The 26,549-nt window shown below is 28.7% G+C and overlaps 1 long non-coding RNA gene across 2 annotated transcripts in view; it reads right to left on the bottom strand.

The window, feature by feature from the left end:
* Positions 1 to 810: 810 nt before the first annotated feature.
* LOC129980236 (uncharacterized) overlaps positions 811 to 26,549 on the bottom strand; it is a 29,029-nt gene continuing 3,290 nt past the window's right edge. The window contains exons 2-4 of one of the 2 annotated variants that reach the window (XR_008785236.1): positions 25,821 to 25,955; positions 15,636 to 15,760; positions 811 to 914 (exon numbers count right to left, since the gene is read on the bottom strand). This is a non-coding gene — a long non-coding RNA (uncharacterized LOC129980236). Of the gene's footprint in view, positions 915 to 15,635; positions 15,761 to 25,820; positions 26,211 to 26,549 lie in introns of those variants that run through there. The other variant, XR_008785235.1, reaches the window with a different exon arrangement.

Raw genomic sequence — 26,549 nt, 5'->3', positions numbered from 1 at the left:
TTTATTATATATATAAATTTATGCAAAAGACGAAGGCAACGCATTCGTATTTGCTGAAATATATTAAAAAATTATCGAAAATAAGAATTTAGAAATTTACTTATTACAATTTTTAGTTTTCGTTATATTACCCAAAATATGCAAAGATTTCGCCAAAATGATTGAATTTTGGTGCTAATTTGGTGATTTATGATTACTCCAAATCGCCAAGCTCTATTATAAACTTAGGTTGTCGAGATTTCGTAAATATGGTTAGCGAACGGTTTGCATTTTTTTTCCGCGATTTATTGCCAAAAAATAAAAAAAAATAAAAAAATTCTGTAAAATAAAATAAAAAATAAAGTAGAAAAAATCAGTAGGTATGTGATAAAAAGTAATAGGTTTGTAAAAATAAAGTGGAACTGATTTTTTTATTATTATTATCTTGAATGGGAATTATTTATCAACTTGTCACTCATGTTTACTATGAATTCATGCTCAAGTGGGATAAACTGATTTAATTTAATTTCATCATCAATCGGGTTTGCAAGAAGAAAATCCCGGCATAGAAATCCCAAAAAGTAAGCCAACTTTACATTTTTCATGAGACTGAGAAGAATGCGAATTCATTCATCTTAACTGTGAGGTCTAAAAGTCTTGAATTATTAGAATAAAAAATTAACTAAATAAAATTTCTAGATTTTTGATTATTTAAATGAAATTTATAGAATGAAAAATAGACAATAGAGGCTTTTGAATTTCTTAGTCATTTTATTTGTTACTTAACTGAAAATATCTAAATGGCGATTATGAGTTGAGGGTGCTAAATTATCCAACCATATTGTCAGTCATGCACTTCAGTGTTATTTTCTAATCTTCCGGCATTGCCTTCACATGAAATGAATAAATAATGATGCTACTTCATGTCGTATAACCTAAAATGAACAATTTGTTTAAATTTAATAATAAAAATGTAACGCAAATTTAAAAAAGAAATCCTAAAAATTTCTAAATAAAGAGCAACAACAAAAAAAAAATACTTAATAGATTAGAAAATATTACAGCTTTCAGATCATAGTGTGCTTTAAAAATTGCATGTTAAATATATGATTAGATTTACGGTATTAATTTTTGATTCAGACGTGAAACTTGTTTAGACTAGGCAATACAGATAAAAATAGTTTAGGATACAGATAAAAAACGTTTATGACCATTTCATAAAATTATCACACACACACACACACACACACACACACTGATTTGTTGCATATCTGAAACCCACTTCATTAAAAAATTTATTTATATTTGTTTTCAATTTTTCTTATACACAACATTTATAACTGTGCAAGTTCCAGCTTTTCTTTAGTAATGTATTCATTATGGAAATATTGCAATATAGCTTCTCCCACAAAAATTTGAAAGAAAAGATATCATGAGTATTAAATATGTTTTTTCATAAATTTTGTAGATGTGAAAAATGTTGCAGAGATAATTTGGAAGGTGAGATAAGCTGCATATTTCATCAAATTTATAAAACGACATTATATATGTCACGTGGTAATTTAAATTAAAATCAGAGAAAAAATTATATATCACAACATGTTTCGGATTTACAATGATAGAAAAAAGTTCGTAAATGTAAAAAAATCGCCAAAACCAAAAAAAAAAATTCAATGATATTTGAAATTTTCAATAAATGGTAATCATTTCCTAATAAAAATATTTAACTTATAATTAAAATTATTCAATATACTATAAAAGTGACAAAAAGAGGTCATAGCAACTTATCCTGAATACAAAATATTGTTAAAAAAAACTATTATAATTCGGCACATGATTGTTTCGATATATTGTATAGATTTTTATAAAGTTTTAAATAGAACACTTAATGACAAATTTCAACGCGAGTACTCTTGGTAGCTTCAATCTACATATTATCCAACATCTCGGCTGCCACATTGATTTCAACTTTAAATGCATGAGTAAATTTAACCAGTGATGCATGCTCTTTGCCCTTTATGTAACCCCAAAAGAGAAAAAAATTAGCTCAATAATATCGTGTGAGAGCCTACGACATTAATACTATTTTCAATTTAACTTCTTTGAAGCCATTTCGATAATTGAATGTAAAATTACTTTTTCTGTATTAGCTTCACCATCTTTTGCACTAGAAAAATGAAGAACACGGCTACTCCATAGTGAAAATTTTAGTACATTATATTTAAAGTTTCTTTCGTAGTAATTATTTATAATCAGGGAAATCCTTGTATATTATTTCTTAGCAAGTACAAGTCAGTCCATAGTATAAACAAACGGAGTGACAGTCCTCTATTTTGTTCTTTAATGGCCTGCTGTTTTCTTTGGAGATTTACTATCGAATAGGTTGTTTTAAGGCTGCAACTCTTTTCCTTTTTGAATTTGCATCTTATACTATATATTCATATAATTCTACAATTTTGCAGATGCGTTTCTGAAAAGAAGGAACTTTTGGATTTAACTTCATTTTACCACGAGAGACATAATTTGTACAAGGGGACGAAAGGCGGAATACTTACGTTCCCATTAGAACAAAAGAGCAAAACGATATATTTTTTTTTATCTTCAGTGATTTTAATATGAAAATCTGATGGGAATTTCTTTGACAAGTGTCGATTTAGGAAAGGGAATATTAGGTATTTTTGAATGGCATTCTTTGGTGTTCGGAATTTTTTTCCTTCGATCCTTGAGATCTACTGTTTCAGCATTTCTTTAGAGCGCGTATTAGAAATAATTAAATAAAACGGTGGTATTTGGATCCGAAAATAAGAGCATTCTAGAATGAAATAACTTGGGATAATTTCAGCTAAAAATTAGGATATTCTTTAGGATTTAAATTGAGAGGTCATTATACACGCATAATATATAGACATAGATAGTTATAGATGTATTGTTATATATTTGTTATTTTAACTCTTTCAACACATACGTGGCCAGAAAGTCTGTTTTTCTTAGGATCAATGATACCCGAAACGGCCAAGTGTCTCGTTAAAATGTCTACTTCCCTTTATTAACTGTAATTACTTGAATATCCGATGCATGTGCTATATTCTTAAGATAACCTATCCTAGAAAAAAGAAAGTACACAAAACAGCTATAGCCTAAGTTGGGTTTTATCTTGTAAACAGATGAGATTCCTTAAGAACAGAAAATACAAATAAGTTCTTTGAAGAAAGAAAGGAAAGGGAATTTTTCTTGCCTTCGAAAGAGAAAAACTAGTGTTTTATTATTCTGAAGACCTAGGACTCAAAGACTCGTAACAATCATATCGCGTTTGATATATTCCTGCGATAATTTAAAAGCAGTAGTCCATTCTTACATAGCTTGTAGCAATAATCTGAAGACTTTGATTTTAACCTGTAAAACATATAAAAACGTTTAAACTAACTCAAATAGCTTTTTGTACGACATTTCAAAATCATGCTGGTTATTCATAACAATTTTATATAAAAAAATAATCCATTATCCGGCCTTTAGAAATATTAAAATGAATATGGTCGATGATTTAAAAAATCGATACTAAAAATTATTTAAAAATATGCATAAACAAGAAAACTGAATTTCCCAAGCCCATTTTGTGATATTTGCAGCAAGAGTTTAATCTCTTATTTCTATTAATTAAATCTGCGTTTATCCTCAAAGAATGATTATATAATTGTTCTTAACTTGATATTCAATATAACCGGAAATTATCACTATTCACAATACGTGCATAGTCAATTTATCATTTAATAGTTATAATTAGATTCAGAATGAGTTTATTAATCAGCTTTCGCTATCAATTGAACAGCTGGAGAAAATGTGTTATAATTAATCATGTCAAATATTCATAGATAAATAATAATTAAAATGGTCAAAGATATGCAAAAGGCTATGCATTTTCAAGTGCAATATTATTTTTCAAGCTCATCATCATCATACATGTCGCCTTGTGAGGTCTTTACGCTGTTACTTTATCTAATAGGAAATAAATGTAGAAAAAAATTTAAAAATCGTCAAAAATTTGATTTCAAGTTTGTGAGGAATATTAGTGTTTCATATCTGCTTGAAATTGAAAATGCATTTTTGTATGTTACACCCAGCTTCAAATTTTTAATTGAAGAAGTCGGGCTTACTCCAATATTATAGTTCTAAATCACATATTAAAGTAAATTTATCCATGGATTTAAAAAAAAAAAACTATTCATATTTACATACTTCATTTTAATTATAAATTTGATACAAAAGCATTATTTTTGAAATTTAAATTGAGATCTAATGATTCACAAACTTTTACCAGCTTCTTTTCATTATTGATATTAAAAAATACTTTTTTTCAATTATAAAATAAGATATAAAAAGGTTTATAGTGATAAGAAATGAAGTACTTTCATTTTTCATATATATGTTTATATATGATGCAGCTTATAACCTCTGTTAATTTGATTTTCTTTTCATTATATTACCATTCGTTCTTGATTTGCATCAATAAAAGTGTTTAGCAATACTTAAAATTTTCTTTTTCGATAAGTTTTTTTATGGCTTTATTTTAAGTTTTACTATACGCTCTCATTCCTAAATCGAATTCAGATAATTCTTAACTCTTTCTTCATTTAAATTCGAATACCTCAGAATACAGGAACATACCAATTTCTCTTTCAAAGACAAGAAAAACTTCTTACCCCCCCCCGCTCCTCACAAATTGCAAAGACAGTCTGTGGTTTTAAAAGGCTGATATATAGAAGATCCCACTTAAATTATGCCTACTAAACAGATTTATGCTCTGACATCTTTTCTAAATGACACACACACAAAACGTATGCTTTTAAATGATGAAATAGAATTTTAACCGGTATAATTTCGTTTTTTCGAAACCACGCTAAATGTGCCATCTTTGGATTTAAAAAAAAATTACAAATCTTTGTTAAAACCCTCTCAATTCCAACCGGGTGGTTTGAGAATTTGCTCTATAACTTCCACGTGGGTCGGTTTCGGACGGCTGCTAGCCGTTTCAGGGGAGATGGGTATTAAAAAGCCGCTGCTCTACTAAACACTCCAGGAGGTCCTCGTTATCTTCGACAATCGCGGCTTTTTCACAGTAGATTCCCCTGTGCCTTAGAGCGGTAGGGATTGAGGAGGGATTCAGTAAATAGGTTGTTGGCGTATATTTATTATTTTGAAAGGGTTTTAGTTTCTATTTTCATGTGCTGTTAGCTCAAAATTTGAAAGATTTTAGACCATTTATAAAAAATTTTCCACTGAAGTGCTCGGTTAACGATGAATGATGTACAAGGACACCGACAAGTTATTTTTCGGATAAGCATCAGAAGCAAATTGTCGGTAAACTGGACAAACATCAAAGCATCTCAGAAAACCGCAAGAGGGGTCGAAAGGGGAACGCGTGGCCCGCTGTCGTCTGGATTGGTCGTGGGACAGCCGCTTTATTCTTCTGTCATGAAAAGACTGTGAATTTCTGAGGTCGTGTACAAAGTACCGCTTTCAAAATAGCATTAAAAGACAAAAAAAAAAAAAAAAAAAAAAGATTGGGTGTATTCTTTATCACTCCCTTCACAGATTGAGATAAGTTATATAAATACTGAGTTCCTTTTTCGAATGCCATTCTGAAAATTTCTTCATTTGAGAATTTCTATTCTTTATTTTACGTACTGCGAATCTGGTTTTTGGATTACCAGAGTAATTTTTGTATTGAAACGCTTATTATTTCTTCAATATGAGTAAAAGAAATCATGAACACACTGAAGAAGAAATTAAAGCAATTTTACTTTCTTCTGATGAAAGTGACAGTCATCTATAAGCGAAGATGGTTGGCCAAAAAATGATACTTTAGCTGATCTCTAGTTTATTCTAAACAAAGAAGCAGGAGATGAAACTAACGAGGATTAGATGAACGAGAGAGATAGAGATGAGGGGTCAAAAAATGTTATATAATTGACTTATTATCAAAAATTTGCAAATGATTCCCTCATGCGTAAATTTGGGGTAATTTAATATGAAACTTTAGTTCAAAAATTTATCTTGTCTTAACAATACTATAGAAAACTTCACATAACATTTTAAAATCAGAAATTCAGCATGACAGTTTTTACTAAAAGAGTAATGTTTATGATAACTGTAATAGTAAATGTGTTAAATCTTCATATTTAGTTTATGTAATAGTGATGAATGTTTTAGTAAAATGTTCAGGCTGAAAACTGAAGGAATGTATTTTCAAAATATATTTCGTTGAGTAATTTTTCCCCCGAATTTTCTTTTATAAATTTTTGTATTTCAGTATTAAATAAAATTTTAAAAATATGTTATCTCATCTATATCGAATTGTTTCGATATATAACGTTTGACGTAATATATTCTCTTGGTTAGACAAAAATTTTAAAAGTTATATTTTAAAAGATTAGTAAAAATGAGAGGCAAAATGAAGATATTTTTGGAATTTATATTTACCCCTACATTCTTTTTCAATTATTTAATGTAAAAGCAAGAATGCTTAAGGTTTTGGAAACAAAATGTGAAAACTTCTTTAAAAATTTAATTAAAGTTCTAAAAAAATTTTCTAGTATCACTATCGAAAATGCAAAATATTTTGTATTTAAAAATTCAATGAATATAACCGTTTATACTAAAAAAAAAAAAAAAAAAAAAAAACCCTAAAGACAAAAGGAAATCTTAGCTGAGTGTTGAAAGAACGTATTTTCTAAACGTCTTTCAAAAGGTACAATAACATTTATTTTTTTTTTTATTCAACGAATGTTTTTATTTTGGTATTAAATGCAGATTTAAAACATTATCTAGTCTATTACTGAATTACATTGGCATCTATATCATGTAAAAAAAATGTACTCATTGCATTGATATATGCACAATGTATGTTCTACATTACTATGTAAAAAAAAAAAAAAATTAAATACGACATTATTTAATTTTGCAAAAAAGAAAAAAAAAATGTAAAAACCTATTGAAAATTAGATGAAACAAAGATGTTTTTGAAATTGTTAGTAAAGCCAGTTTTTATTTAAATGGTTTGGAAGCCTAACATAAATTTTACACACACAATATTATATTATATATATATATATATATATATATATATATATATATATATATATATATATATATATATATATATATATATATATATATATATTATAAAATAAATTTCAATTTTTTTGTAAATAAAAATTCCACAGAAAGACTACGAGCGAAATCCTTCACACAATAAAATATAAATACATTAGAACAAAACTCTGAAGCTGATAGAAAATGAATCTCGTTGTCGCAAACCGCAAGGCAATTATTCAAGATGGAGCGTCGATAGATTTATTACTTCGAAGTGCGGGGGGTAAATGCCCCCAGCAGGGAAGAGTCCATGTCTTCCAGAGACACGCTGAGAAAGTCTGGATGTTAAAGGGAGCGCCGCTTGAAAAGTACTTGGATGTTAAAGAGTTAAATAACCATGGTCAGGAACTTGAGTTAAAAAGAATGAGAAGAGCCAAAAAAGTTTTCGCAACTAAGAAAAAAAAAAATCAAAAAATTCGGAAAAAACCAAAACAAAATTAAACACGAATAAATTATTACTTATTGTATTTATGAGCCTTTGAATAAAGTGTGATTGTTTAGTTTAAGGGACTACGATAGATTATATAGAAGTTTTTACGAAGTCATATCATAAGAACTATTGCTATACATACACATCTAAAACTTGTATGCATGATACCTTTCACTTATCAAATGTCAACAACTAAATGTAAACAAATGTAGAATATGTTTACAGTTACACTTAATCCAATGATTTTCTTAATTAATTAAAGGAGGTGAAAAATATTAAACGATATTCTTGAAAGAAAGAGTACCGAAACCTCCATTTAGTCAGAGGAAAGAAGATAAATCAAGATCACAGAAACAGACCTCAAACAGAAAGTTTGATCTAGCCCAAACACAGATTGAACCACCGCCAAATAAGTAATAGTTATGGCTTGCCTATGAAAACTTCTGTTCATATTTCAAAAATAGTTATCCACAAAATTTTTTGCATTACCTTGAAAAATACCATTTTAATGGTATGAGTTTCCATTCGCACAATTATTTCTTTATTCTTAAAATTTTCTTTTAATTTTAGTTTGATACACAATTTATAACAACGTTTTTTTTTAATGTTACAGTGAAATTCAAAAACATATCCAGTCAAAAAAATTCATTCACATATCTTCATCAATATAAAAATTAAGATAGAAAGTTGCTTTTTAAAAAATTCTGTAGTAGGAGTTTTTCTTCTGCATTTATTTTGATTTATTTGTAATAGATTTTTAATTTAAAGGACGATAATTTGAAGTAGATTAATTCAATTAAATTCAAAATTTTCAATTTTATAAAAAAAACAAGTTTTTTTTTAAAAGTCTTTAGACGATTAAACTGTTAATTTGGAAAAAGTTAATTTATGCAAACAAGCATGCTGTCAAAGCGGCTAGAATTTAATACTCCTATAAGGACAACTTGAGCACTTTAATTTATGCAAAATAAGTTTTTTTTTTCAGTATATATAGGAAGAACAAGTCTATTTTAAATTTACATTCCAAATTCTTCCTGTTTGCCTTTATGAAAGCGCCACAAATGTTTCTCACTTTACAAAATCTGAAAAATTTAAAGTAATATTTTATATCTTTCAATTCATTTCCGCATTTATCTTAATGTTACAAAGGTTATTTAAACATATTTCTTGATTATAAAATATCGTATCAAATTATATAAATTAAAAAAATGTTTTTATAAAAACATTTTTATTTAGTGTACATAATTTTATTTGAATATTTTCTATTTTTAATTTGTAATTCATGAGTAAATTTTAAGGAGTCTTGAATTCCCTTCCTTTCTAAAATTCGCAACACGCCGAACCTTTCGTGGAGAAACAAATATTTATTAAACAAATTAAATAACTAGAAACTAATTTCTAGTCATAATTACAAAAGAGTGATATTATAGGGAAAAAACAAGTTCACAAAATTTGGACAACTCTGGAAAATCTTGGAGCAATTGGAAATTCCATCATAAAAGTTCATGTTTACAAACATAAAATTTAAATAAAATAGTGCAAACAACATTTGAAATAAAAAATAAATTCCAAATGCATTCTTTTAAATTTGCATATTAGTAAAGTATTCCAGTTTTAAATATTTCGGAGAGCAAATAGTTATTTATTTCATGATTTGAAAATATTTCTCATTGAATAATGTATTCTTTACGAATGAAGCAATAATAGATGTTGATATATTTTAAATAAGAAATATACGTTTCAGAAAATTATTACCATTTAATGAATAATTAACACTCAAACATATTTGAATAGTGAAGATCGGACACACATTGCTAAGTGTACTCAACCAGTTATGTAATAATGAATATGCTGCAGCTTATTGTGGAGATAATGTATAGCAGCAATTTGTTTCCATGTCTGAAAGTTGTCCCCTCATTAAACAAGCAGGAAGTAGTTATTCCAATGCATTTATTTAAGATGCTAAGAGTCATGTGAAGCAATTCGAAGAATTCTGAGAATGCAGCAGACTACTTATAAATTATGTATTCCAGTATTGAGTTGTCGTAAAAGGTAACATTTAATAATCGCAAACAATTCAATCGTAAAATATTTCCTTCGTAATAATTCTTTGTATCGCTTCACAAATGAATAAACACAAACTGATGCTGCCAGTGAAGTAATAAATAATTTAAACTATTTTATATTTGGTGATTATTATATGTTTTGTGATATTTATATTCAGAATAACATGTATATGAAATCCGTTCTTTATCTTTCAAACTACGACGGGTCATCAAAAAGACAAAAATAGAGAATAAAATAAATGGATTGTCAAAGTTTATTTACAAAGATGGTTGTTTTTTGGCATTGAAGATTCAGGCATTTGTCATATCCATGGACCAGGTTCTTGTATTTTTCTATCAGAATTGTTCTCATCAGTGACGTAAGATGGGTCTTAGTGCACTTTTTAAATGTGCAGGAAATTCTTAGAATTACTTTTTAAAGAAAGTCTATACATTCAATTTCAAAAGTTGTAAGGTTGGCATGATGGTCGGCCAGCTCGTTGTCATACGTTCCAGCATCATCATTATTTCGAAAAAAATCGTTTCAAGTCTTAGAATAAGATCTTCTATTGAGATAATTGTGTCCATGTCCACGCTTATTCAAGGAAACGCAATTTAAAACCGAATGATTTTCCTCTCATCTCTGAATTTAGAATTTGGTAAGAAAATCGAAGCTCCGAAACTAACGAGGGAGTTCGAAGGAATAAGTCCCATCTCGCATCACTGATGGCTATGTTTTTAAAATCTGAATTAGATTAGAACTTTGTCACCGATGTGACAAATACCTGAATTTTTAAGGGGATTTTATCGAGCAGTAATCATGTTTGTATATATCTATTGGTAATCAATTCATTTTGTGCTTTACACTTATTTTTTTTATGGTCCACAGGATGCTGAAAGGGAAACAAAGATTTGCTCTTGTATATTTCGAAACATACGATACCGCTTTCAAAAATTTGTTCTAGATAAACAGGCGACATATTCTCAGTTCTGAATTCGAGTCCTTATTCAATTGACCAGTTAGGTAAACTCTAAATGAGCCATAAGCGAGGGAATAAAGTGAAATCTTTTATACAATGAAGGGATTTTTTAAAGTTTAGAAAATGAAGCGATGGTGCAAATATCTCCATAATTATTTTGTCACGACGCAATGCTAAGAGGGCTAATCCCATTCGGTTAGCATGAAAATGTTGCACTAATCAAACAAATCAACTTTAGACATAATATCTACAATTTTAAATATGCTTGCCAAATGAGAAGCTAATTCTAGCTAATACTTAAGATTACGGGAATTTATTAAATGGTTTCACAGATGTTTTCTGTTAGTTGTTTATATTCAGTAAACATACATCATTGGAATTTAACTTCACGTTGTTAACAATGAAAAACGGCAGGTAAGTTATTTCGGTTAGTATTGAAACGGTAACGTTTTCAACACTAGCTTCCCACAAATATGTGAACATCTGTTTGAAAGCCATTTCAGTCAAGAAACGAAAGATTAGGGAAGAGAATCAAGCAAATGCAGTTCGTACTCGTAAAAAATATTGTGAATTGCTTAGAAACCGATGGGGTTATCTGTTTTTTTAAAATCTTTTCTAATTTTTGTAAATTTTAATGAAATAAATAATATTCTTTTTAATTTATTGATTGATTTACAATCTTTGCTAATTTCTAAGGCCTGCATGTATTACTAATTATTTATATTTTTATGCATTAATTAATAGTTATCAATGCATTAAAAACATTAATACCCCTAAAGTTCTGTTTTTGAGTCTTAAACACATTGGCTTCTGTGTGAATCGTATGGTACTTGAATTTTAATTGATTGCAAGAAAAAGAAACACCAACATTATATATTAATACGTAACACCTAAATACACTTTTTACTTAGAAGCATCCAAAAATACGCAAAATAATAACTATCAGTTCAGGAAATTACGCAAAATAATAACTATCAGTTCAGGAAATTACGCAAAATAATAACTATCAGTTCAAGAAATTACGCAAAATAATAACTATTAGTTCAGGAAATTAACCAAAATAATATTTATCATTTCAGGAAATTAAGCAAAATAATATCTATCAGTTCAGGAAATTACGCAAAATTATAAACTAAAATTCTAACAGCAACGGCGAAGCAAATAATTTCGAATAATGAACAACAGCTATTAATGTATTTTTTACACATGAGGGTTGCTCAAATGAAAAGTGTACACTTGTGATTACGTCAGAATGACTGCATCTAGAATAATGCCACTGAAACGGAATATAAAGTGTGAATTGCATAAGACGTTCAACGGTGAGAGGAAATTGATTGAAATTAAAATCGTGCTACACATAGATGCGTCCAGATCCGAACAATGTGCGGTAGGACGGTTTCGGATGATTCGATTGCCGTGGACCACGCGTGATAAATTTTCTGCAACAAGGGAGAAGGAACAATCAATTCAACACACTGCTGCAGTACTCTGACGAAACTACGGAAAGCTATCAAAAGAAAACGGTCAGACCTTCTCATACAACAAGTAATCCTTCTCCCTGACAATGCCCGCTCACAAGTCTCTCTTGAAAGCCAAACGACTTTAAAAAAAAAATCCGCTGGGAAATGTTGGAACACCCCACCGTACAGTCCGGATTTGTCACCCTGTGACTTCCACATGTTCGAGTCATTTAAAAAAGCATTACAAGGGACACTTCCATTCGGGTGCCGAAATCAAGGAAGCTGTGCAGGGTTCCTTAAAAATAAACCACCATCTTTCTACAGCAAAGGCATAGACCTGCTACTTAAACAATGAGACCTGTGTTACAATACCCATGGCATTTTCTTTTGATTTCCAATAAAGATATTCTTTTCATTCAACTTGAATATTTCTTTTCGGCAACCTTTATAGATATATCAAATACATAAAATGGTAAATTATCTCTATAAAAGAACTTCACGGTATAATTATCTAAAATAATAGGAGCAACTACTCAACAAATGATCAGAACAATGAATAACAAGTATGGATATGTGTTTTTTCACAGACAAATCTCAAATACCTAATATGCTAAAGGTTTCTTTAAAGAATTTCATTAGATAATGATCTAAAATAATAGGAACAAATGGAGAAATACAGCAGTTTTAAGAATATGATGTATTTTTTTGTATATTGTATTGTATTTTTTGTATATTTGATGTATTGAGAGAGAACAATGTGTGTAATATATTTATAAATTTTTAATAAAAGTAAATATTATTGAAATTCCTAAAAGTTCTAAACCATCTCTTTACACACTTAAATCCTTGCAATAGCTTCATTAGTGAAAAATCTTTACCAGAATCGCAAAAAATAAAATATCCTTCTTCAATGTTTGAACTTTTAAAATGATATTGATATTTTATTTTCCAGAAAGATTTTTGAAAAAAAAAAAAAAAAAGACAAATTAATATGTAAACAAAAAATAGTCACCATCCTCACCAAAACGTAAGTAAGATAAACATATCGATTCACGAGAAAATTACGGTTATAATGTCAACATAGCTTTTTATTAACCATCCACCACCCTCTGTTCTGTTTTTATTATGTCTATGTGGTTTTAAAATTAATTTTTTCCGCCGTCAGTCTGAAAAGTCAGACAGATGAAAAAATCAATAAAAGAGTTTTAGAAAACCAATAACATTATGAATCTTCAATAAAAATATTTTTCATCTTTAAAGATAAGTATGTGGAAACTGAACACATTTTAATCAATCATTCACCTCTTTTATATTTATTTGACAGTGATGTATATCCTCACTTGATTGCTTAACCTTGAAAAGACTTCATTTCTGCCTCCATGTTTGTTTTTTGGCGGAAATTTTGTTTTATTTAACATTTTCTTGCTTCAAACTTTCGAATACTTTAATGGTTTTCATGGTTTCCAGATAAATATTTAAATAGAAAGCATTGAAATATCCATGTTAAGTAAACTGCAACAATTTCATTTTTATATCCTCTATCCTCCTATAACGATCATCTGTTCCTCCATCACCGGAATAGAATTAATTCAGTTTAGTTTTTTTACATAACATTTTAACTACATTTAAATTTAGTAAAGATTTATTTTAAGCTATACCTTTATAATACAAAGCATATTGAATAGTTACCGATAAATAAAAAGTGGTAAGGTTAATAGATGAATAAAATGAACGAAATCTGATTGCTGAGACAAAGACTCTTCTGAAGTCCTATTTTGTCATTTATCCGGAAACTGATGGGTAGATGAGGCAGGAAATCTCTATAAACATATTTGGGGATCAAAACTTTTTATCTCAAATAAAAATTAACGAAATAGGTACAATGATTGTGGCTGGGAGTTCTTATCAATTTTTTCTTAAACCATGGAGAATGCAAGGCGAAATAGTGAATTTGGAACTTCTTTTATAAATGGAGGAATTACGGAGGACATAACATTGATGAGCTGCCAAATGAAATAAAAAACTGGCGAAATCGAACTGGAGGTTAGGAATGGCGGTTTGGGTTTGCAAATTATTTTAAATGTAAAAATCATTTCTAATTATTTTAAATAATTTCCTTATTTCTCTGAGAAAAGATGACTGCAGTTTCATAACCCAATATGAAATGACTTAAATGGTATCTGATGTGCACTTTTTCCATGTAATGAGGAAGTCAAATTCTTTACAATTTGCTAAATTCCTAATAATTCATATAAATTAGTCTTATCCTGATTAGCCAAACCAAATTCGATTTATACCAAATAAACCAAATTCGATTTATACCAAATAAACCAAATTCGATTTATACCAAATAAACCAAATTCGATTTATACCAAATAAATTACTATAATAAATAGAATTTGATTTAAGTAATGGTTTCGTATTATATGTTATTTATCTTCAAATAATAAATAGTAGGTGAATTATTTGTAATTTTTATTTCTTACAATGCTCTGTACAAATGCAAAAATAATAAAAAGAACTTCATAAAAATTCAATTAAATATAAATAATTATTGTAATTATAAATATTTCACAAAAATAACTTATTGAAGAAATCTTTGGAATAAGAAACTGCCCTCGCAATACTAGAGTAAAATCATGAAAGTATAAAATACTTTGTTTGTAATTTTGTTTTGTTTGTTAAATTTTTTAACCCTTGCATTAAAATTATAAATCTTCAGCTATTTAAAAAAAATGAATTAATGATACTAAGTTATTTCTTTATTACTATTTTCCTCATTGTTTCTTTTCGTATGCGAAATTTGGGGATGAAATTATATTCGAAGAATAATTGCTGGTACCAACATCATACGTAATCTATTGCTTATTTTGTATTTGTTGCTCTTATTATACTGTGCAGTTGCGTAATAAAACAAATAAAGGCATGTTATACGAGTTCATTCCATTACTTGTATAATATTTGTTATTTTAGAAATTGTTCTTATGTGCGAAATGTTTCACGAAGTGCTTGAACTCGCGAGTTCTTAACCTTAGGTCATGGCTGTTGTATGAAAAGACTGGACTGCAGATACATTTAGTTGACAAAATTTCTTAGATTTCTGAAAAATTACATTTTATATACCAATTCTATCATGCCATGTTATGGCCCATATCATATCACACTTCCCATCGTTTTTTGTAAGACTCAATCGGCAAAGAATGTTTATGAATTGATAGCCATTATTATTTCCTAATCTATGAAGCAATTTTACTTTGTTATAAAAGGTTTATTTTTTTGTGGATTTTACTATATGTTTAATGCTAATTAATATATAGTATACTAACTTATAGTAGCTAACATAAAGTAACATAGTTACACGCTGATATTATTTCTTAATCACAAGGACTAAAAACAGAATGACCTAGAAGGAACAATTGTTTTTGAAAAAAATATTTTAAGTAGCATTAATTGTTGTTTAAAAATAGTATTAAAAACTTTTAATGTTTTTATATTAAACATTCTTTTAACAATGTAAATTTTTCACAACATTTGGCGTCCCATTTTTTCCATGAATAATTTATTTTTCAAAATAAAATGTCATCTTGCTTACCCTACGTTAGCCCACTCACTGCTCCGCACAGCCTTTCATAAACTTCACTATATCTCAATCTTTTTAGTCGAGTTAATTTGTCCAAAAAACGTCGGTAGTCGCACTTGTTAAGAGCAACTTTAACACTGTAAAAAAAAAGTAATTAGTCAAAAATAAAAAAGGGTTATCATGAAAATGAGTTAATTGATAAAATAATATCCACGATTACATTGATAAATATCAATGATTACAAAATTTTCAATTAATAATAATACTTAATGATATGTTAATTTTATAATAAAAATACGCAATGTTTGTCGTATCGTTCTTTTTTGCATCTATATTATATTTAATTAATGTGACTGATTATAATAATTATATATAACATTTCGCAATTACGAATTTGATTATAATTATCCTCATGTATTATATAATAGATCGCTTCAGAAGAAAATATACAATTGATTATTCTGTGAGTTAAGATGAAATATTCGGGGGGGGGGGAGGGAGGGAAGTAAAAACTGCGTAAAATTTCAATTCTGTTCAGCTTTCTCGTTTCCGAGATTCATATATTTTTAAACGGCACAACAGTTTTCTTTTTAAAATTTTAACGTGACAAAGTATTTGCAGCTGACAGCATATAATAAACACAAGCAAAACTAAAATAGATAAATAAATACATATTTTTTGAAGAAATATGCTATTAATCGTAAAAATTTTTTTTTATGAACTAGAAGAATTTTATAATTTCAATGTACTTAAATCACATTTTAGATCCATTCGGAGCAACATTGAGAACTATTGTGGGACTGAACTCAAAATTTTAAGTTGCAATCGGATGACGAAGACGGTGCCTGAACAAGCCTCAATTCTTCAAAATTGATATATATACAAATAGGAGGCAGTTGGTTCCGACAAATTTCAAATTCATTAATCCCGCTTGCATGTTGTTCTTCAATGAAATGGATTTCGATTAGTTTAATTATATTGACGTCCTAGTTTAAAGCAACACTAGGGCTATTTCGGGACAGATCTCTCAATTTTGAACCTCGGTCAGATGACGAGGACGACACATGTGCTAGCCCCTTATCTCCAAACTTCCACACCACACCATCGGGAGGGCGTTTGGCCCCACCAGATTTAACGTGCATCAGACATGCTTATACGAAGGTTCATCGGTGGATGCGGGTCTCGAACCTAAAACCCTTCAGTTCCGAAGTCGAGACCTTACCACCAAACATCGCGGCTCTGAAACGGGCTTCAAATATATACCCTCCATTCTCGTTCATTAATATTTTATATAAAAATTGTTGAATGATAATTAACTAATCCAGTTACCACAGATGACTAATTTATGAATATTTGAATATCACTATTTAATAAAAACAGGCTATTCTAGATCACTTCATCGATCGTCTCAAAGATAATAAATACCCAATCAGCGTCCAGGATTTCTCAAGACTGATTGTTCTAAAATAATGAAAATGTTAAACTATTCTATTCAAACTTCATAACAATAAATAATAAATGTTGAACTATTCTATTCAAACTTCATAACAATAAATAACAAATGTTGAACTATTCTATTGAAAAGTATTCTATTCAAAATTTCATAAATCGATCAGATTTGACAGCAAAAGTTAGAAAAGTTCATTTATTTAATTAAAAGTTGAAGTGGCAAGAATATTTCGCGGAATACGATTCTTTTAAACTAGAGGACTCTATAAAATTTAGACTTTATAATTTTGGGAAGTATATTTATAGACAGATAAAATATAATAGTTACTGAGAAATTTTTGTTACCTATTTCTTGTGATATTACGTGATTCTTGTGATATTTGTTACCTATTTCTTGTGATAAAAATTATGAAAATCATTCTGTTTTACATATAAGATTTAAATGTTGCGCGACTCTGTTTCCATTATTCATATTTTTAAAAAATGCTTGATTTCAATAAAAAATGTCTTTTTATATTAATGCCATTTTAATCATTTCCATTTTAATTTAAAGTAGAAATTTTACGGAGGCTGACAGGAAATTAGAGAGATACATAGTACATTATGGCTTAAGGCCTTTATGAGTGAATAATATGACTATCAAAATTTGAAGCTTAAAAATATTTTGATGAAAAAACTATTGAAAGATAAGTTGCATAAAATATTTAAACATTTTAACAAGTATTAAGATTTGCGAATCGTCTGGTCGCCAAAGATGGCTAGTAAAAAATAACGATTAAAAAATGGATGAAACAAAAATCTATGAAAATATTTAACTATTTACCGAACATAACAGCATGGAAATCTAAAATTTAAAATCTGCATTTGAAAGAGAAGACTCATATACTGATCGATCAGAAAGCAGTTTAGGAGTGTGCCTGATTCAGCCTTCTTAGTAACAGATGGCATAAAAGGATCAGATGTTTCCACACCGAACAGCAAAAATATTTTCTAGTCTAGCAGCACTTTAAAGAAAAGGATTTACAAAATGGAAAATTCCTAGCTGAAAATATATGAAGCCGGGTTTCAGTACTGATACGAATATAAGCTGAAGACATGATATATGTTTGTCAGATGCTTCAAATTGGATGGATTCTTATTTCTTTTCATATTCTGTATATAATGTATTCCGATACATAATACATGCTCTTCTAGTCGTCTGCGATATGTATTATATGTAAAGAATAATGTGTCATAAAATACATAAATATATGAGGCAGTATTTTCTATCAGTTCTTTCAAGTGCAAATATGCATACGATTCTAAATATTTATTTTTTTTATAAATATAAAAGTATATTTTTTAGTACAGAAATAAAAACAAAGAATAAGGTATAGGTAAATGTTGAATGATGGTAATTTTAGAAAAAAAATATTATACTAGCCACTTAAAGCGACCAGCTGGCTCACAGAAAATATTGGTTGTGCTTATTTAAAATTCAATCGTTTATGCAATACTTGATGTCTATTTTCTCAATAATGGGGGAGCTTGAATAATTATGTCGAGTCTCATTACATCATAGTGTCAGTAAACATTTAAGTATCTAATTATTATTATTTTTTTTAAATGTATCGATTTTTTTTACAGTAATATAATTCCTTTGTCAGATTCATTAAGTAAACTGCATGTATAATTAGTAGAATCTTTCTTCCTTAGCTTTTAAATATGGAAGATTATACCTGATTAAATATCGTGAAACCTCGCTAACGTGTATAATTCATCCCAGAATCTTACTCGAATTGTGAAACACTCGTTAAAAGAAAAAAAAATTCTATAGGAATCTATGTGAAATAAAACAATGCATTTCATTCCGAAAGAAGTATTCAAACAAATTTCTAATAATGTAATCTGTTATTTACAATGCATGGTTTTCTTTACAAGAAAATTGTCTAAAGATCTGTCTTTGGCTAAGTGCCGGAATTTGGCGAATTTAAGACATAGCATAATCGTTAAATGAATGTGTAGCACGCATAGCTACTGCCTTATAAAGGAGATTCAAGTCTCAACATACAATGCAATAATTTCCCATAATGTCAGCATTTCCTTTATTTCAAAAGAAAATTGTTGCTCGGTTGAATCGATTATTTTTTCCTCTCCTAGCAAGTTTCATCTTTCCAGCTCAAAAGGTTTTTAAGTAAACTTTGACACAGACGAATGGACAGACAGACATTTCTCAAAATAATGTTTGTCTCATGGATGTCTAAAACGTAGAGATTCATCAAAATATCGTGTTCGAATTTTTTTCTCAATTGCAATACTTTCCCTACACTTCGTAAACGAGAAAGTAAAAATCAATTTCTATAAAAAAAAGAAAAAAAAACTTTTTTTTCTTAGCTTAACAAAAAACGGATGCCTTTTCTGCTAATGCTAGTAAAGTGGTAGAGTTACGAAGAGAATTTGCAATAAATTGTGAATTTTTCTCGTTGTACTAGATTTATCATTATTAAAATGCCTGATTGAAACTAAGCCATATGAAATTATGACATAAGAAACTTATGATCTTTGTAAAAAATGCAATTCTGATACTTACGCAAATATACTTCTAATAACATTAAATTCAGCAAAATATAAATCAAAACCAAATAAGGTATCAAACTAATTTAAATCATAAGGAGCATCAATAATTAACAGTGATTTAAAAAAAATCGCAAATTTGCAGCCTAGATAAAAAGCAACCAAATATGCATAACACTAAATTTAAAACAAAATATTGTAAAATGCATTTACAGCTATATATAAAGGTTTTTAAATTCTTAGTAATATCTAAAGGTCTACAAGTCTAGATCTCTGTGAATATTAAAATCAGGTGAATTACCTTAAGAGTAAGATATGATGTCTATCTCGATTACTTTGTTTTGAAAAATAAATGAAGCGTTGGAAAATTGAATTAAAAAGAATTTAATTTGTAAGGTGATAACTGTCTAACAAGGGGAGGGCACGAGATTGAAATCTGAGTTCCGGATAAGATTTAGTATAATGATAGTATACATTTAGAATGTTCATTCATGAAAATATTAAAACGCAATGACCAGTCAATTTCGAGAAAATGATTCTCAAAATTTTGGTAAAGTTTATATACTGATAACTTGACTCTCGTTCAAATAATCCCAATGGCGTGGTTGTCTAAGTAACCGTCTCGTATGCGGAAGGTGAAGGTTCGATAATGGCCGGGATTTTTCTGTAACAATTCTTATTCAATTAAAAATTTACAAATGCTTTTAATTAATATGCTTTTAATTTTTTTTATCCAAAAATAAATATTTATTATCAAATTACATAATAAAATTAAAATTTTAAAAAGAAAAAATTATAAATACAAATACATTTTTTTTTTTAAATATAAAATTATTTAAATTTAATTAATGATTAACAGTTTTAATCAATATGCTACTTATTTTTATGCAAGAATAAATGTTTATTATATTAATACTTAAATTGTAATTTAATACTTAAAAAATAGAAATAGTACTTGCGTCTTGCGATGTTGAAGGCTTTGATTTTATAATCCAAAGGAATATATTCTACTTCTTTTTCTTTTTTTCTTCAGGTTCATACTCATCTGATGAAGCATTATCTTCAATATTTTCAAAAAGTTCTTCGTCGCATCTTTCACTTGCATGAATAAGTTCGCCATTACACAACACTTTTGTCAGAACAGCCAAGAATACTTTGATAAATTTCTTAACCCAACAAAATTGCTTTTCTAGAAATTGAAGCTGAAGATTCCGATGCAATCAGATTATTTTCAGCTAACAAACAATCCTTGATAATAAATCTCAATTTTGACACTTCCCTGTATAGTGATTCTAATGGAATTTCATTTTCAGTTTTCAATACATTTGCAGTATGCGTATTCACAGACATTTAAACTTCAAAATATATCTATGTTATTTTTAATTAGTTAAAGGGCGATACAAGACGCACCAAAATCTTTACTTTCTCAGCCTTTGTTCGAATTTAAATATTAAAATTTCAACCATTCAAGCATTTAATAAATTTACACCTGCTCTCTACTATATCTTTTGATTAGTGCATTTGGGATGTTTGCTTATATATTTAACAAATATCAGTTGATCCCTTCAATTTTTGATATAAATACAGCTTCGTTGAGTTAGAATTGATAATTTATTATTATTAAAATCCAGGAATTTGAAAATTGTTTGAAAATGATGCAAACAAGTTAAATTCTGTAGCCATTAATGTTACATTTTGAATTATTTTTCCTTTAAACATTAAATGATAATTTAAGCATTAAAAGAATAAGCATTTATCCTTGTTTAAAATTAAGTAGCATATTAATTAAAACTATGCCATTTTTTTAAATGCATCTGTATTCATAAATTTTTTCTTTTAAAATTTTGATTTTATTATTATGTATTTCGATAACAAATATTTTTGATAAAAAATTAAAAACATTAATTAAAAGTAATTGTAAATTTTTAATTGAATAAAAATTAAAAAAAAATTCCGGCCAGGTTCGAACCCGGACCTTTCGAAAGCGAGACGATTACTTAGACAACCACGCCATTGAGATTATCTGAATCAGAGTCAAGTTATCGGTATATACGCTTTACCAAAAGTTTGAGGACCATTTTTTCGGAACTGACTGGCCATTGCGTTTTAATATTTTCATGAATTAACATTCTAAATGCCTACTATCATTATATTAAATCTCATCCCGAATTCAGATTTCAACTCTGTGCCTTCTCCTTGTAAGTACTAAGCAATAAACCTTTAAGAACAGAGAAAATGAGAATTATCATCGTATAATGGTCTTAAATATATCGTAAAATTTGGCGACACAAAATTCACGAAAAGATTTTAAATTAATATATGCAGAGAATTATTTTGTTACATTTCATTTAAAATTGAATGGTGTTTAAAAGTTTTGTTACTTTTTTTTTCTATTATTATATAAGTTTATTTCAGAATATTATAAAATATTTTATATAAGGTGGGACTTGAGAAATGGAGATATATCTATTCCCAAATTCAAAAACAGATATGTTATAACGGACCAACGTTTTCGTTTACCGGTTAAATCTTAAGAATTGGCGCATCCAGTACCTTTATTGATTCTCAAATAATGAAAACAAAACTAACTTTTATGAATCGTATTAAATTTGCATCGAGAACCATTTTAACATCACTCTAAAGCAACCTCCAATACTTTACAGAAACTCAGAGTAATTTAATGTTTGCTAAAAACTACGTAATTGCACGGAAACCAGGCTAAAGACGAATCTCTTGGTGTAGTTAACAGATACAGGAAGAAAATTACGTTTCCATGGCAACCATTAGGCGAAGACCGTAAATGGGAAGTTTCCCACGATCCCGCGGGAATTTTGTAGATGTGATAAAGAAGGATCACAGATGGATCCCTGCAGAAACTTCTCTGCACTTTACCCGGAATAAAACTTTGCCTTAAGAATTAAGGATTCTGTTCTGAATATTTCAAGCTCTTTCCCACTTGGGTAGGGAAAAAACAAATTCATCTGTTAAAATTCGGAACGGTGGAAATGGAATATTTTCCACATAAAATTTATATTTAGAAAGAATCCTGTCATGGCGCAATCTTTTCGTTTAAGAATACTGTAAATCATAAGATACTGTAAGATTAAAAGAAAATTTTAACCCTTTGCACTCGGAATACTAATTTGATGCATAGTTATTCTCCTTAATACCTACCTTGTTTAGTGTTCCGAAAAATAAATAAATAAATATTTGCTTTAAGGGGAATTTCCTAGAAAAAGTAATCTACATCTCTTTACAACTCCGTAAGCAATTTTAACAATAAAAAAACTAAAAAAATAAAACGTCAAAATGATGCACCGACTTGAATGGTCAGTGTGTCACCATCCGAGTGCAAGTTTAATTTTTTTCATTGATTTCACTTTTATTTTAATGTTTAGTTTAGTTATATTAACGTACCATTTTAAAACAACTCTAGGGTTATTTTGGGATGGACCTAGTATGTTTGAACCACTGTCAGATGACGAGGACGACATTTGAACTGCCCCCCCCTCCTCCAACACCAGCGGGAGGACATTTGGCCCTGATAGATTTAACGTGCACCAGACCTGCTTACGCGACGGTTCTTCGGAGAAATCAGGTCTCGAACCTGAGGCTTTCCGGTTGCGAAGCCGAGGCATTTCACCAAGCCACCGTGGCCCTCATTTTTATTTTGAAGTAGTAAAAACACTTTTTGGAAATTGAGATCAATTACTGAGGGTAATCTGTAAATTAATATTTTCCCTTCCAGTTCACATCAGGGACATCAGAATCCTAGAATCAGATATTCGAATTTATAGAACTTCAAGTTATTTTTACAGGTGATTCATCATATGAATATGGATAGCATCATATTTGTCGAAATGCTCGAAATGTTCTCAAGCTGATTTTGGGACGAAAACAGGATCTAATCTTGCAATTTAAGCATATTTAAAAATTTCACGATTTAGTCTCAAAGCACTTGGTTAATTTCAAAGCAAAATATTAATGTATCGAAGATAGACGAACTATGAAACTAACCTATTATCATGAAAAATCTGAGTATTTTCCGATTTTACGTACCCTAACATTAAAGAGTCAAATTTGTGACTTAGTAATTACCCATTTGTATGCTGAAATTGTCATAAGATTCATTGAGCATTTTAGAAAATACTTCATAGCTTTAGTTGAACATGAATAATACTTAATAGAAACTATATGGTTGGAAATGTGAAAGTGGCAAAAGTTAAAAGATTCTAGTCAATTTTTATTAGAAAATATGCTTAATATCCAAGGATAATTATTTTGAGAGTTAATGTATATAAATTAATAGGAAGTCCAGTTTTACAAGGAATCAATTACTTCTCAACTTTTTAACAATTATTTTCAATTTAAACTGCTGGTTCTTATTTTAATTTCGTGAATTGAAATAATTATTAATTTTTATTAGTTATTAACTTAAGGTTCCACATTGTTTTAACTATCATGGTGGTCATTTTGATTCAATAATGAATCCATTGAACTCTTTAGTTGTTTATGAATTGCTCGCACATTTTTAATAAAATTTTAACGTTTAAAAAGATAATTTTAGCTTAAAAATATAAGAATATGAAAAATCTATGTACGGGTTAACTCCTTAACATTAGCATCTGAGTATATCTATCAAAAGTATAGGCTAATAGTGCGATTACAAGCATTAAATATACTAAATATCATTTTATATAAGATTACCAAAAATGATAATATAGAATGAATGTTAAATTTTGTAATACATCATTAATGAAACAATGGCAAATATATCTATAACACTACTACGTTCAAAATGTCCAGAATTTTTTTAAAAAAGATATTTACTAAATGTGAGAAATTGTACTATTTCCCCATAGAAGACTCTTGTTGCGTCACAGTCTGTGAACAGAGTCACACAATAGACTCGTATAGCCAACTAGTCAAGACATGCTATATACGGTTTAGATAAGTACACTGCATCCACATGGCTCGTCATTACAGAAATTCAAAACCATTAGTCAAAAAGAAAGATAGATTCACCAAGAAATAATCTTATGTGTATTAAGATGCCGTCTTTTCACAAGTCGCCCTTATAATTAAATTACCTTTCAAAATATCTTATTCGATATTTCCTTAATAAGATTGTTACTCTTATCCACATCTTTATGGCATTTCCTCGGATGAAAAATTTTCTTAAAGAACAAAGATCCTCAAGTTTCCAAAAAGTATAGTGAAGAAAGCATTGAAAAAGTTGAAGCTATATTTAATTTACATTTATATCTTTATGTAAACAATAGCAAAAATACCTAGCGGCATAAAGTAGTTATTCGAAAAGAAATATTAAATAAACAATGTCCATTTGCATTCATTCTCGGATATGGAAATAATGCCCTGAACTTTCCAATTTAGTAGTATAATCGTATCGAAAGGTATTCTATCTGTTTGAGTTATCCTAATACATTCAATCGAACCCTTCATTAGCTATCTAATTAGATGACTTATCTCTCAAATGCAAAGAAGAGGGATTGTGTAATTAGAAAGTTGGTATAAATCATAGGCAATTCACGCTACAACTAAGATGTTAAAAAATCTAAGCAATCCAACAATAATAATAAAACATTTTGATTTTGCATAAGCAAGTTATGATTAAGACCCTATTGCCTTCAAAAAATGAAATTTAACTTGTCTTGTATTTTACTAAAAATTCGTATTCATAAATTCATTGTCATTTATCTTTAATTCTTTTTGGAAATTCAACCAACTGCATACATTTTACTTTCATTTCATTTAGGTACACGTTTGCAAAAAGAAAAACAATTATTGTAATGAGTATATACTAAACAAATGAATATGGACATCAAAGCGCCCAACTGTGATACCTATATACAAAATATGTTTTATATTCACGGTCTCAAGGACGTTTTATTTAAAAGAATCATTTTCTATTTAATAAATAAGGATTACAGTCATCAATTCTTACCGGATGTTTTTATAATCTAATAAATTTTATTTTATTGTACTGCTAAAAAAATTAGAAATGAGTTTTAAAATCATTTTCTATCTTTGTATTGCAATGAAAATTTTTAATTTTTTTTTTTCAAATTTCGGAGGTTATTTAATTTATAAGAAATGAAATAATATAAAAATTAATGAGGAATAAAATGGTCTATAAAATAAATGAGGAATAAATGAAGAATAAAATGGTCTTACCCTGCTGCGCATTTGAAGGCTCTGTCAGCTTCCTCAGCTGTCAATATTTGTCCTACTATTCCAGCATCTCTCAACCACTGAGTACTCCTCTTATATGAAATAAGGTCCCCAGTATTACGACCCCTTCTAGCATATCTGCAGAAGGTTTCAAAACTAATTTTAGAAAAGTTGAAATCAATAATTTCATACTGGATTGTCATAAAAATATTAACTGCATCAACCAGTGGCACTTGACAACCCTCAATTTTCTCGCCTGCTGTCTAATAAATGTACTTGTATGTAATTAATCCTATACTTTTGGAGACAATAATTAGAAGACAGCTTATCAGAATACAGTCTTTGGCGATTAATCATTGGAATGTTTTAAAACTCAGAAATCGGAAAACCGTATGTCTTATTCCGCCATCTTTGTTCTGACTGACTGAAATCAAAATTTAACTCAGAACTACAGTTGTTGCCACAAGACCATACTAAATTTCGTTAAGTCATTTTGAATTATCACATTTACATGTTTGTGAAAGTACATATCGACAGATAGTCAACCTCTTTGAAGGATTTGGCTTCAAACCTGATACATATATACACTTAAAATATGATATATAGCTTTACGTCTATTATATCTAGTTCTTTCAGCCTTTAGAAATTATAGTGCTAAGTTATATTCGTACAGTTCGATAGACTTCTTAAATAAGTTTCTTACAAAATTTTGCAGAATTGTACAAATCTAAA

The sequence above is a fragment of the Argiope bruennichi genome, chromosome 1 (genome assembly GCF_947563725.1).
Source record: "Argiope bruennichi chromosome 1, qqArgBrue1.1, whole genome shotgun sequence".
NCBI classification, from domain to species: domain Eukaryota; kingdom Metazoa; phylum Arthropoda; class Arachnida; order Araneae; family Araneidae; genus Argiope; species Argiope bruennichi.
Note: the sequence above shows the minus strand (reverse complement) of the source record. Positions and strands in the feature narration are given on the sequence as shown.